The following is a 13,148-nucleotide window of genomic DNA, read 5'->3' as shown; positions in this document are numbered from 1 at the left end:
TTTATAGTAACCCAATAAGAGAATTATTATTACCTAATTTATACGTGAGCAAACTGAGGTTGACAAAGGTTAGTGACGAGGGAGCCAGGATTTGATCCAAGTTTATCTGACTCCCAAGGCCAGACTCTAAGGTACTTACTCTACATTTTAGTCTTGTAGCACTGCCCTCCAGCCCCTGCCCCTGTTCTGGGCCTTCTCTGCCCCTCACTGGGGTTACTTTGTGGATGGATGGATGAATGGATGAGTGGGTGGGTAGGTTGATGGATGAGTGGATGAGTGAACGGATGGATGGATGAATGGATGGGCAGAGAGAGGGATGGCAGATATACAGATGGTTGAGTAGACAAATGGAATTGATGTTTCCAGGGACCTTAACCTCTTCTTTTTTAAAAATTTTATTGAAGTATAGTTGATTTACAATGTTGTGTTAATATCTGCTGTACAGCAAAGTGATTCAGTTATATATATATATATATATATTCTTTTTCATATTCTTTTCCATTACGGTTTATCACAGGATATTGATTATAGTTCCCTGTGCTATACAGTTAGACCTTGTTGTTTACCCCTCCTATATATAATAGTTTGTATCTGCTAATCCCAAATTCCCAATCCTTCCCTTCCCCACCCTTCCCTCCATCTTGGCAAGCACAAGTCTGTTCTCTATGTCCGTGAGTCTATTTCTGTTTTGTAGATACGTTCATTTGTGTCATATTTTAGATTCCACATATAAGTGATATCATATGGTATTTGTCTGTTTCTTTCTGACTTACCTCGCTTAGTATGATAATCTCTAGGTCCATCCATGTTGCTGCAAATGGCATTATTTTGTTCTTTTTTATGGCTGAGTAATATTCCATTGTATATATATACCACATCTTCTTTATCCATTCATCTGTCGATGGACATTTAGGTTGCTTCCATGTCTTGTCTACTGTAAATTGTGCTGCTATGAACATAGGGGTGTATGTATCTTTTTGAATTATAGTTCTGTCTGGGTGTATGCCCAGGAGTGGGATCACTGGATCATATGGCAACTTTATTTTTAGTTTTTTGAGGAACCTACATACTGTTTTCCATAGTGGCTGCACCATTTTACATTCTCACCAACAGTGTAAGAGGGTTCCCTTTTCTCCACAACCTCTCCAGCATTTATTATTTGCAGGGACCTTAGCCTCTTTCTGATGTATACTCCTAGTTTCACCAAGCCATGCTGCCTCTGGAGAGGTCTTCCTTTCCTCATGAGCTAAAACTTATCTCCTGGGTAGTAAGAATGCTGCCCAAAGGAGCTCTGAAGGAAAGTGAGGTCCTAGGAAGACAGATGTCGTGGCCAGGATCACTCAGGGAGAGCAGACTGAAGGCCATAGCGGGGTCCGGGTTGACCTGGGCTTGCACAGAGAGGCCTCCTCCCTGCCAGACCTTGGTCCAAGTTTCACATCCAGAAGGTGGGGCAGGAGGTAGGCAGGACAGCTTCTTGCCAAGGAAGCAAATGGGGAGAGAGGAAGCAGGTTGTGGTGGCCCTCGCTTCTCCAGCCAGCGTCTCTCCCATCCGCTCTCGTCTGCGCCTCAGCAGCACCAGCTGTTCTGACTGTGACCCTCCTGAGCCCCCCTGCACATCGGCTTCACCAAGGAGGCCTGGCTGAGACCAGGGCCCTGTGGCTGCCGGAGGGAGAGGAGAGGCCTCTGCAGTCCTGCATCCCCGGTGGTGATGAGGTGGCCACTGTGCTCCCGAAGGAAAGGGGGCAGCTATGGGTTTGCCCCACCTCTCAATGCCCCCAGCCCTGTGCGTGGTGTGTCCATCTCCACCTGGGACTCATCGGAGGAGGCCAGGCGTGGATTCCGGTCCCTGCTGCAGGTGTGCAAGGTGGCCAGGGTGGGGTCTGAGGCGAGGACACTTCCTGTGTTGTCATGTTCCCCCCTTTCTTCTCACGGCTAGAGAGCTGATGAGGGAAGACTGAGGCTTTGGGTGACAGCGTGCTGACAGCTGTGGCCCTCCTGCCACTGCTGGTAGAAGCCCCCTGGGGCAAGTCTCTCAGCCCCAAGCATGGGACACCCGCAGTATCATTACACTGATTATTGCTTCTTTCCAGGCGTATTGATCTAGCGCCTGTCGCTGACTCTGGTGAGTCGAAAGGCTCCGAAGCCTCAGGGACCTGAGAGAGTGGGTGTAACTCAGGATCTACTGTCACTCCAGGAGGTGACATATTTTTTAATTAAAAAAATTGAGACTAATTTACATACTATGAAATCTATAGGTCTTAGTACAGACCAAGCCGTTTTGACAAATGTATGCACCTGTGTAACCATTACCTAGACTGAGATATGGAACTTCCCCATCTCTTGAGAAAGTTCCTTGTTTCGGCAGGGGGTACCAAAGTGCCTGGGTGGGGTGATGCGATGCAGGCAGGTGAGCACAGGACTTAGTTGTAGCCTTAGCAAGACTCTCAGGACGGCCTCAACCAATGCAGGCCTGTGAGAACCCAGCTCCTTTGGGCTAATGGCTTGGCTGAGAGGGGCCAGCAAAGGGACAGACAGCCAGGAGAAGGGTCCTCGGCTGGAAAGCACCAGGCAAAATCATCAGCTCATTCCCCACCTCCATGCACGTCACACTCAGGTCCCCCAGGAAGATGTCCTTGTCCTATGTGGCAGGCACTCCCGACTTGTGGCGGGGCAGATAGGCATTGGCATTCATGTGACAATCTTGTGAACACCTGAGACCATATGTGGGAGGCTCAGAGGTGGGCATCGATGTGTGCCGGGTTGTCAAGAAAAGGGATATGTGACACCTCGCCCTGGGTGGGGATTCAATGCTGTGTCCCGCCCAGGAATCCTTCGGTTCACTGTTTCTGCCCCAAATCCCTCTTGCTACATCTGCCCCTGTTTACCTCCTGTGCTCAGGGGAGGTGGGGGTGGCCGAGGACCAGTACCCATACCAGGATCAGGCGACTTTCTCCAAGTGGCCAAATGATTCCACAGCAGGGCCCTTGGGGAATTCTTGGAATGTTTGTGCAAAGGTCATGTGGTTAACGGTAGCTAGCGATATATATTTTTAAAGCATGTTACCATTTTAAGTTAGTTCCCTGAAGCTCAGGCTGGAACTGCATTCCCTGTGCCCAGGGAGGGAGGTGTGGCTCAACAGGGGGAACATTTTAAAAACCTTCCATGAGACACAGTCGGGCTCGGGCAAACCCCTAGACCTGTGAGTGCACAACAGAATGGAGGTCTCAGGGCCAGGTCAGGGGATCCCAAGGACCCCAGGTCCGAAAGGCGTCTTGGGGGAAGCAGTGATTCCGGTTCCTGCACTGTGAGAGCAAGGACCGAGTCTTCCCTCAGGCCCATTGGCTTTTATGACCCAGAGGCCACAACACCCCCCTGAGATCCCCAGTGCCCCTCCCATCGGCACCCCAAAATGCCAGTCCATGCGGGCACTGAGGCATCCTCAGGAGGGAACCCTAGGGGTCCTTATTCCGCCCTTTCCTTACCTCTCCACTTTCCAAAATTTAGAATCCTATTAAGATCTCAGCCCCCTCCACTTGTGACGTAAAGCCAGTCTGGAGAAAACGTCAGCTGTTCAACATCAAAATCCTATAACCAAATGCCCTGTTCCCACCACGCAGATACCAGGCAGCGCAGAGATAAGTGAAAAAGAGCCTCTGATTGCTGCTGGCATTGTGCTATCTGCCGGGCCCAGCTGCGTGGGGCGGGAGCAACTGCGGACAGTCTCATCACCACCCCCCAGTCCCCAGCCCGTCCACCCCAGATGTCTCCTCCTACCCTGCCCACCATGCTCTCCCCCACCTCCCTCCACCTAGTTCCCACCTTCTTCGCACCTCCCCTGCTCACCCCTTCTGCCCTTCGAGCTCTCTTCCTCCCACCCCTTCCCTCTTCCCCATCCCTCTCGGCCATGCCCCTCCCTCACTCCCTGCACTCCATCCTGCCTCCTCTGTCCCCTCCCTCATGTCTACACGCCCTGCAACCCTACCCATCTACCTGCACCCCTGTCCCTACCCAGTGCACCCCGTCTCCAGATGTCTCAGCCCCCTGTGTTCCTCCCACATCTCCTTTTGCCCTGTGCCAGCCACCGCCCCCCCCATACCCTCTCCCCTTCCCACATCTCCATCCTCTGAGCTGCCTCTACACCTCCCTTTGCCCCTGAATCCCCCACTCCCATGACTCCTGAAGCCCTGCATTCCCAGGGACTCCTTCATAGCTGGTGTTCCTGGCCCCTCCCATCAGGCCCTCTAGATGGGGGAACTCCCCTGTCCCTGTCCCTCCCAAGGAGGGCATCCCTGAGCTGGTGTCTCTGGCCTGCAAGAGGGCAGAAGAAAGGGGACCGGTGTGAGGAGGGGGCTTTGACCCTTTACTGGGCGTGGGCTGTGGGTAATACCCAGGGAAGCAGTGTGAGGATTAACTGTGGGGAATGGGCTGCCCTTCATCCCGGGCCCAAATCACAGAGTCTTCTCTGTGAACAGACATGGCCTGAAGATGGAGCTGACATGGTCGGCTCCAGGCTCTCTCCTTGCGCCTGTCCATCTCCTTAGTTCTGATGAAAAGATCACCAACCTTCAGTTCTGTGATCCTGGGGTGGGTTCCCTCCAAGTGTGTCTGTTGGAGGGGCTGTCTTTTGATACATGCCACTGGCCGAAGGATTCCCCTGCAGGCAGGTTGGGCTAATTCTTCAGTGAGCCGTTTGGGACCTTCAACCCCCAGCAGCCCTGTCTGTCCTGCCACCTCCCTGTGCTCAGGCCTCCTCACCTTGGCTGGTGAGGCTCTCCTCCCTGACCTCCTTCCTACATTTCTGCTCCACTCTTTCTGCTCGGCTCTGCTGTTACTTCCTTCAGAAAGCCAGTCACACCCCAGCCCACTCCCACCCTTCCTGTGTCCACAGTGCTCTGTGCACCCACTCTGTAGCATCCATCAGAGTGTAGTATAGTTTCCTGTTTAAATCATGGCAGTGCACACCTATGCTCCTGCCCAGGCCCCAGTGTTTGCAGGTGATGGGCAAAAGCTGGTGCTATCACCACCTGTGTGGTTTGAGTAGCCCCTCATGGGTGAGCTGCTGAAGGAAGGAGAGGTTATGCGACTTGCCCAGGGTCTCCCAGGTAGAGGTGGCAAGGTGGGGAACACTCAGCCTCCCAGCCTCACCCCTTAGACACCCCTGTCTGGTTGCCCACTTCCCCACTAGACTGTGAACTGCTAAGGGGCCACATAGGATGTACCCTTGGTTCCCATCACCTATAGCTCGATGTGGCACAGGCTCTTCGGATTTGTTGAATACCTGGAGGAAGTATGGCGGCCACTTGGGCTTCCTCCAGACTTTTCCCCAAGAGCCCATCAGGGTTACTTTCAGAGTCTTCTCTCTTTCCTCGCCTCCTTCCCCATCCAGCTGTGTTTTCCTTCACAGCCAAGGAGCCCCGCCACCCATAGCGGTGTGTGGTGAAATGGAGGGGTGAAGGGGGAAGGGATGGTTTGTCCACCAGTTAACCTGGGCCACTAGGTGATAATCAGGGTTTTAGTCTTAACATTCATTTGTTCATTCATTCGATTATTTGTTCCTCCAACAAATATAAAGAACCTACTATATGTCAGGTACTGGATTTACAGTGGTGAATAAAACATTTCCCAGCTCTCACAGACCATGGTTGAGTAAAGAAATAAATCAAAATATAATTAGTTTGCAACAAGTACCAAGGAGAGTGACCAGGGAACTGGGGTGGGGACTACGTTAGCTTTGGTGGTTGAGAAAGGCCTCTCATCAGAGATGTGATTTCCACTTGAGGACGAGAGACAGGATGGAGCCAGCAGTCTCACAAGGAAGCAGTGAGTGAGAAGGTCTCACCTGGGGGGTGAAGGATAACTGGATCCCTTAGAAGTCCAGTCCTGCTGGACCTCTTTGAAGCATCCAATGCCCTCCTTCCTTGGGCTTTTGTGGTATTTTGCAATCTCATCTTCCTTCTCTTTGGGGCCTCTCCTTGTTCCTCCTTTCTCTCCCACAAACTCCTGGGGTGTCCCAGGTATGCCCTCTCATTACCTTTTCTGTACTCCTATTCCACCTTCTCACGAGGTGTTCTTATCCATGCCTATGGCTTCAGCCACCAGTTATATTTATATTTTGGTAATTCCTGCGTTAGTTATCTATTGCTCTGTAATGGATTACACTGAAATGTAGTGGCTTCCAGCAACAGTCATTTATTAGCTCATAGTTTCTGGGGTTCAGGAATCTGTAGGTGGCTGAGCTGAGTGCTTTTAGCTCAGGGTCTTTCATGAGGTTGCAGCATGTTGGCTGTTGGTGGGAGGCCTCAGTTCCTCACATGTGGATCTCTCCCTATGGCTGCTTGAGTGTCCTTATGACATGGTGGCCAACTTCCCCCAGAGTAAGTATGACCTGATCTCAGAATCAATGCACCATCACTTCTGCCATGTTCTAGTGGTTACTCAGACCAGCACTGGTCTGATGTGGGCAGGGGCTACATAAGGGGACAGGAGGTGAGAATTGTAGGGGCCACCTTGGAGGCGGGCTGCCACAATCTCCAAAGCAGATGACTGTTTCCTAAGCCTTAGACCCTAGTACCCAACCATCTACAAAGTATCACCCCCTACACATATCAGGGGCTCTTTGAACACATGTCAAAATCTGAACTCAATTCCACAAGCCTGGAAAAATTGTATAACGTAATTGTTAACATATACAAAGGTGTAAAGAATAACTTATAAACTACATTATCAACCCAGCTGAAGCCCCCTCAGTGTAACCTTCCCTCGGTCCTGTACATCACACAAATTCTCCATCTGCCCTTTCCTAAATCTTAATTTCTCACTTGATTCCTGGCGGCAGCCTCCTGATTAAGATTCCTGCCTTGGTTTTTACCCCCTCCATCCTGTCCACATTGGCACGAGAGTGAGCTTCCTAAGACATGCATCTGCATCGTTTCCGGCTTCAAATTCTTCAGGTGGCCTTTTAAAGTCCTTGGCGTGACATTCAAGGTGCATCATGGTCTGATTCCTGACTTATTGGCCAGTGTCATCTTCCAGTACATCAAATCCCACACCTCCTGCCCCATTGTTTGCATCCCTGGGAGACATCTCGCCTGCTCTTCCTTCCTGGCTCTGCACCTGCTGTCCCCTCCTCTCCCCTCGAGTCTCTGACTCACTCCAGGGTTGGCACCTGGGAGCAAGAAAACCCTCACAGCATGAGTGAGGAGCCTCTGCTCAGGGTTCCACACATCCTTTGTCCACCTCTCTTGTCACTGGTACTTTATTCCTTCATTCTGTCACTCAGACATATTCCTTTAACACCTATGTGCCAGGCACTGTTCTAGATGCCGAGAACATGGCATTGAGCAAAACTAAGGCCTACCCTGTGGAGCTTGCCATCTGTGGCCTCACCCCACCTCTGCTGGGATTTTTGGTTTATTGTCATCTGTCCCTCTGTACCACAAGCCCCTTGGGTACAGGTCAGTGTGGCGTTTCTTATCTGTGTCTCCAGCATCTAGCACAGGAGGGATTTGATGGACGTTCGGCGCAGGAATGGTGCTTTCTGGAAGGGCCAGAATGCGGGAACCACATGACCTGAAGTCCCCTGACGTGTCTGGAACAGGCCCAGTTAACCATCCCAGGGTTTCGGTCATCAATTCCTAGACATAGGAACCCCAGTTTGGCGAGGGAGGCAGGGAAATGGACAGCAGAGCCTGAGAACGCTTTGGATCATGCCTTGGCAACGCCATCTCATCAAGAGTTGCTCGAAACCCAAGCAGCCTAGCAATCCAGCAGTATACTGGAGTTCTCCTGTATTTGGGGAATATTTCTGGTTTGGGGCCCGGAGTCCCTTGGCCACTGGTCCCGGCCTCACGTCAGGGGTTCTGAGCCCCCAGCTTGAGCCCGGCTGTCCCTCGGGTCACACCGTCTCCAGCCACTCCAATTTTCCCTGACCTTGGGGAAAATTGCTTCCCAAATGACACCCCTCCATTTCACAAGCTTTAAGCACAGTGCCGAGGACACATAAATTACATGAGGCCCTTCCCATTCCCGTTGGATACGTTGAATAATGTAACATTTCAACAATGCCTAAAGGTACACTATTATTAAAACACACTGGTGTTAAAAAAAGAAGAAGCAACACCAGTAGAGCTACAGTAAAATTGTCACAGACTCCCACTAGATGCCAGAATAATAAAACCCAAATTATTTTTGCCAGAGACAGGATTCATAAGGCATGAGAGGGGTCGGGAACAAAGCTGGTTTCACAAGAGTGGTTTAAAAATGGGAGGAGGAGATTCATGTATTCAGAATATTACATATCCCCTATAATCTTTACTACTGAAATGAGGTGCTTCACATTCTTCTCTTGGTTAAAGAAATAGCAAGTTTCACTTTCTTAGCTTGAGTCCCATTTTAAGCTCTGATTTTGGTTATTAGCTCACGTTTTGGGGGAAGCGGACTGAGAAGGAATTGGTGTGATGAGAAATCGAGGGGAACGCCGCCAGCATCTCTGAAAGATGCCTCGAGAGAGATTGAAGGGAGAAGATGGGAGAAGGGATGCTGGCACACAGGGAGGAGCGGGTTTCAGAGGAAAATAAGGAAGGAATACAATGCCTTGCTGAACTACAAAGCAGGCAAATGAACGAGGACTCCACGTTTTAACGAATGGGTATAGTTAGCAGGATAAGCAGCTCTGTTTGGTTTGGAAATTTGGATGGTTTTTAAAAACGAAAACCGAATCCCTGCCATTACTTTGAATTTTGTCCCAGTTTTATTGAGATATAATTGACATATATAACTTTGTATTTGTTTAAGATGTACAACACAATAATGTGATATTTGTATTTACTACAAAATGATCACCATAATTAGTCTGGTTAGCATCCATCACCTCACGTAGTTACATTTTTTTTCTTGTGATGAGAACTTTTAAGATATGCTCTTAGCATCTTTCAAAAGCATATCTGTAGCACTGTTAACTAGTGTCACCATGCTGTGCATTACACCCGCAGAGCATATTCATATTATAACTGGAAGTTTGTCCCTACTGACCACCTTCACCATTTCCCCCACTCCCCACCCCCTGCCTCTGGTAGCCACCAATCTATTCTCTGTTTCTGTGGAAAATCGGTGCCATTACTCTGAATTTCTTTTACTTTCTGCCAGGCAGAGCTGGAGGACTAAAAAGCTCCATTTTCTGCAATGAAATGCAGCAGAAAGGTGTGATGTGGGAAGAAAAGCCCATTTCTAAGATATGTATGTTGAGTCCTCTGGGATTCTGCTGATGCCATTTCTGGACTCCCTTTGGGAAGCTACACAAGAATGCAGGCACATCTCTGGTGATGTTTGTATCCTCATTAAAACAAACAAAGTACAACAAACTCCCCAAAACTTGATTTCTGAAGATTTCAGAGTCCTTTGGGAAAACCTTTGCCGTAAGCAATGGGGTCCCCTATACTCCATCCTGCCCCCCTTAGGCGGCTCCCGGGGTCCATAGCTGACCTTTATGAAGAGGCCTGTGGCTCTAGGGGCCCTGAGAGGTCATTTGACTACTTGAGGCATTAGGAGAAAATGCCTCTGATTTAGTGCAAAGCCTTCGGAATGTATTATCCCCGTGCCTCTTGGGGGAGCAGGTCAGGTGATATTCCAGACACCACACCTCTTGGAACCTCCAGCTCCTGGGTCTGTGTCTACACACAGTAGGCTCTTCATACGATGGGGCAAAGGGTCAGAGCCATTCATTTGGCTTGTCCCGGGTCACACAGTGTGTCGGAGATGGGGCTGGAGGAGAACATGCTCCAAACTGTTCCACCCCAATGCCCCAGAGTCTCCAGGAATGTCACCCAGTCTGTCACGGAAGGCAGCGACTATGTGCCTTGTTCCAAGGAGGAGATGAAGGGATCCCGAATTCGAGACCTGCACTTGCAGGGCTGCACATGCCCAGAGGGGGCGCTGTTGTCTTAAAGAGCCTCCCCGCACCCCCACCCCCACCCCAACCCACAACGGTGCGCATGTGCTGGCAGCGGACCCAGAGAGGGCACTACAGGGAGGGCTCCATGTTAGCTCATGGGCTGTCTCTGCTTCTCTGTGTCGCCTCAACCCAAGTCCTGTAAATAAAAACACATCCTCAGGTGACCTGTACTTCAAAAAGGACTGTTGTCGTCCCAGCCTGTCTGTGGGCCCTAAAGTCCAAGTGCACCTTTCTCTTGGAGATTTGGAAGCAAATCCAGAATATCTGATTGGCTGCTGGGCCTTCTCTCTGCAAGAGAAGCTGTGAGTGTGAGGGGCTTGTGTGGGCTCGGATTGCTGGCTTTGCTGTGTAGAACGTGAAGGTCATTCTACCTCTGGGAGTCGGAGACCATCCCGCTGACAGACCCAAATTAAGAACAGTTAATTCCATGTGTTGGTTTTAAGGTTGGCTGGGAATTTTAATGAGAAACGTTACTCCCCTGCATACTGGTCAACCGGATGTGCCCTCCTCTCCTTCTTTGTCATGGTTCACTTACTGACTGAGCACCTACTGTGTGCAGTACTGGGCCAGGTACCAGGAGCCATGGTGAGCAAAGACCAACACAGGTCTGCCCTTGTGGGACTACGTTCAGTCCTATTTCAGTGATGATGATTCAGACAGTTTCTCCCCCTCCTTCCCTCCCCCCTGCCTCCCTCCTCCAGTCCCTTCATCTCTCCCCACCTCCTCACTCCCCTCCCCGCTTCCTCCTGGACCCCTCTGCTCAGCCCCTCGGGACAGAGTCCAGCTGCACGGTGGGCAGAGGACAGGGGCCCTCAGAGAGGAATGGAGGGGCTGACTGCCCAGTCCCTGGCTGTGTAACTGCTTGTCAGAAGGGTTGGAGTTTGAGGGTGGCCAGAGGACCTTGTCATCCATGCAAGTCTGTTCTTGAAGGAGCCTCCGCTGGGGCCTGTGCCCCTTTCTGTGTTGACTTATTTTTTGCAGAAGACACCTTTTAAAAGCCCAGGTGTTAATTTTTCCGTCTTCTCCCCCCAGTGGCAAGAATCCAACAGGAGGCCTTTTGGGGCCGGAGCACAAAAGGCAGCCCCCAGCTTCCTGCCTCCTTGGGAGCAAAGCTGGGAGCCGGGCTGGCTCAGCAGCTGCCATGGGCTGGAGTAGTCAGACTGGGCCACAGGCCTGGGAGACTTCAGTTCACAGCTGAGATGTGGGGAAGCAGGCAGTGGGAATGGGCTCTTTACTGCCCTCTGAGACTCAGCCCTCCCTCCCGCCCAGGCTCCCTGCCCTCGCCCTTGGCACTTTCCAGATCCAGGGCCTTCTCTACATCACAACTCCAGCCTTCCTGGGATATAAGCCTCTGTCAATCCCCAAATTATTTTGAGGTCACCCGCCACTAATGCCAGGGGTGTGGATCCTGAAGCAGGTAGGGGGAGCGGGGAAGAGTCCTAGCCCACAGTGAGCCCTTGTGCCCTGGTGACCCTGGGGTTCTGAAATGGGTGTGGGCAGGGGTGGGGCTGGGGCCTCAGAATCCTCCCCCTCTGCCTGCCTCCCTGCAGTGGGAGGGGCGAGGAGCCCTCACAGATTGCAGGGCAGCAGTGGGAGGCCCCTGCCTGCCTCCTGCGCAGGGTGTGCTCTGGCAAAGCCTGGAACCACAGGTGCCTGGCACCGAGCTTGGTACATGGTCGGGCGCAAGAAATATAATTCCGAGAATGAGGAAGACGCAGATCGCTCCTGTCACCTAGCAGCCAACCCTTTTGCCTCAGAGCCCACAGTCGGAGATGACAGGCTATAGCCTTGACCCTGAGCCTGGCCCTGGGCAGGCTTGGCCTTCTGCTCTTTTCTTTTTGCCTTATCAACCGAGCCAACCTTGTGGGCCTTGAGAGAGGCATCCTGGCGACTTCATTGCTTGGCCTTTTGCCTCCACCCACGCTGGGCTCCGTGGGCAGGATGGGACCAGTTCCTTCCCCTGGCATCCCGGGAGCTGGGGCACCCCATCTGGGTGAGCCCTGTGGTCCCTGAAACTGCGGGCCTGGCTTCTGCTCTGTGGGTGATGGATGGTGTTTCCTACTGTGGAGTGAGGGAAAATGTGCCGCTGCAATCAGGGACAAGCTATTAGATAATCTCCCATTCAGCTCGGGTGGAGGAAAACAAATGAAGCAGGGAGAGGGGTCCCCCTCGGGCCCTGGCCCTGCTCTCAGCAGGCACTTCATGTGGGACAGAGTTAGGGTGCCAGGTGGGTGGGGGATGCGGAGGCATTTGCCCCTGGAGAAGGTGGCCTGGATTTGGGGATAGTCCATAACGATCAGGGTGCTGCGGACTGGAGGAGTTTGGGGGCATCCCTTGGATTCTTATTGCCTGTCCCCCCTATTTTTGCACCCTTTCCTTTGTCACTTTATTTCCCCGGTTTAGGTACCGGGGACACGGGCTGTGGTGCCTGGCTGGGCAGCATCCACAGCCCTACATGGCTCCTGTTCCAGCGGGTCTGGTAGAAAATGAACACCAGCCCTTGCCTTTTATGCTGGCTGCTGAGAATCAAGCGTTTAGTTGTAAGAGAAGCCAGCCTACCTGCCTTCTAGCCCCGCCACTGGGGTTACCACCTGGAGCCGCCTCTACCTGGGCTCCCTCCACTTCCGCCTGAGCCCCTCTTTCTCCCCCAGCCCCTCCCCCAGCCAGCCCTCTCATTGCATTTAGCCCACTGACCTAGGAGAATCAGATCACACACTTGTTTCTCCCCTTGAAAAGTGGCCTGTGGAGCTCAGGGCTGTTCCTGGCCTCTCCCATGCCCAGCTCCTGGCTCTGTGCATGGCACGGATGGTCACTGGAAAGGCACATGTGCCCAGGCATGTCTCTGCAGTTGGCAGCGCTCTGTGAGTTTGGCCCTGCCATTTGGGATGGGGCAGTGCTCCCTTAAGTAACCAGATTTTAGAAAAATAAAAAAACTGGTAATTTTTTCTTTATTATTTTAAAAAATCTCTGTTGTGAGATTTCTGGGGATGTGCCAATGGGGGCCTTTCCACTGGGGGTGGGGTGGGGCAGAGCTCAACCATTCCCTGGACAACATGATCTCACAACCCTGGCCCAAAGCCAGTCTCTGCAGGATGAGCAGAATGGATCCCCTAAATGGTTTTGTGTCCTGTTTGCCTGATGGCACACACACTCAGTTAGAGTAAATTAAGCAAAAAAAAAAAAAAAAAAAAAAAAAAAA

This window comes from Neophocaena asiaeorientalis, unplaced genomic scaffold, assembly GCF_003031525.2.
Source record: "Neophocaena asiaeorientalis asiaeorientalis breed wild unplaced genomic scaffold, Neophocaena_asiaeorientalis_V1.1 scaffold30, whole genome shotgun sequence".
NCBI lineage: Eukaryota > Metazoa > Chordata > Mammalia > Artiodactyla > Phocoenidae > Neophocaena > Neophocaena asiaeorientalis.
This window is presented reverse-complemented; position numbering follows the sequence as displayed.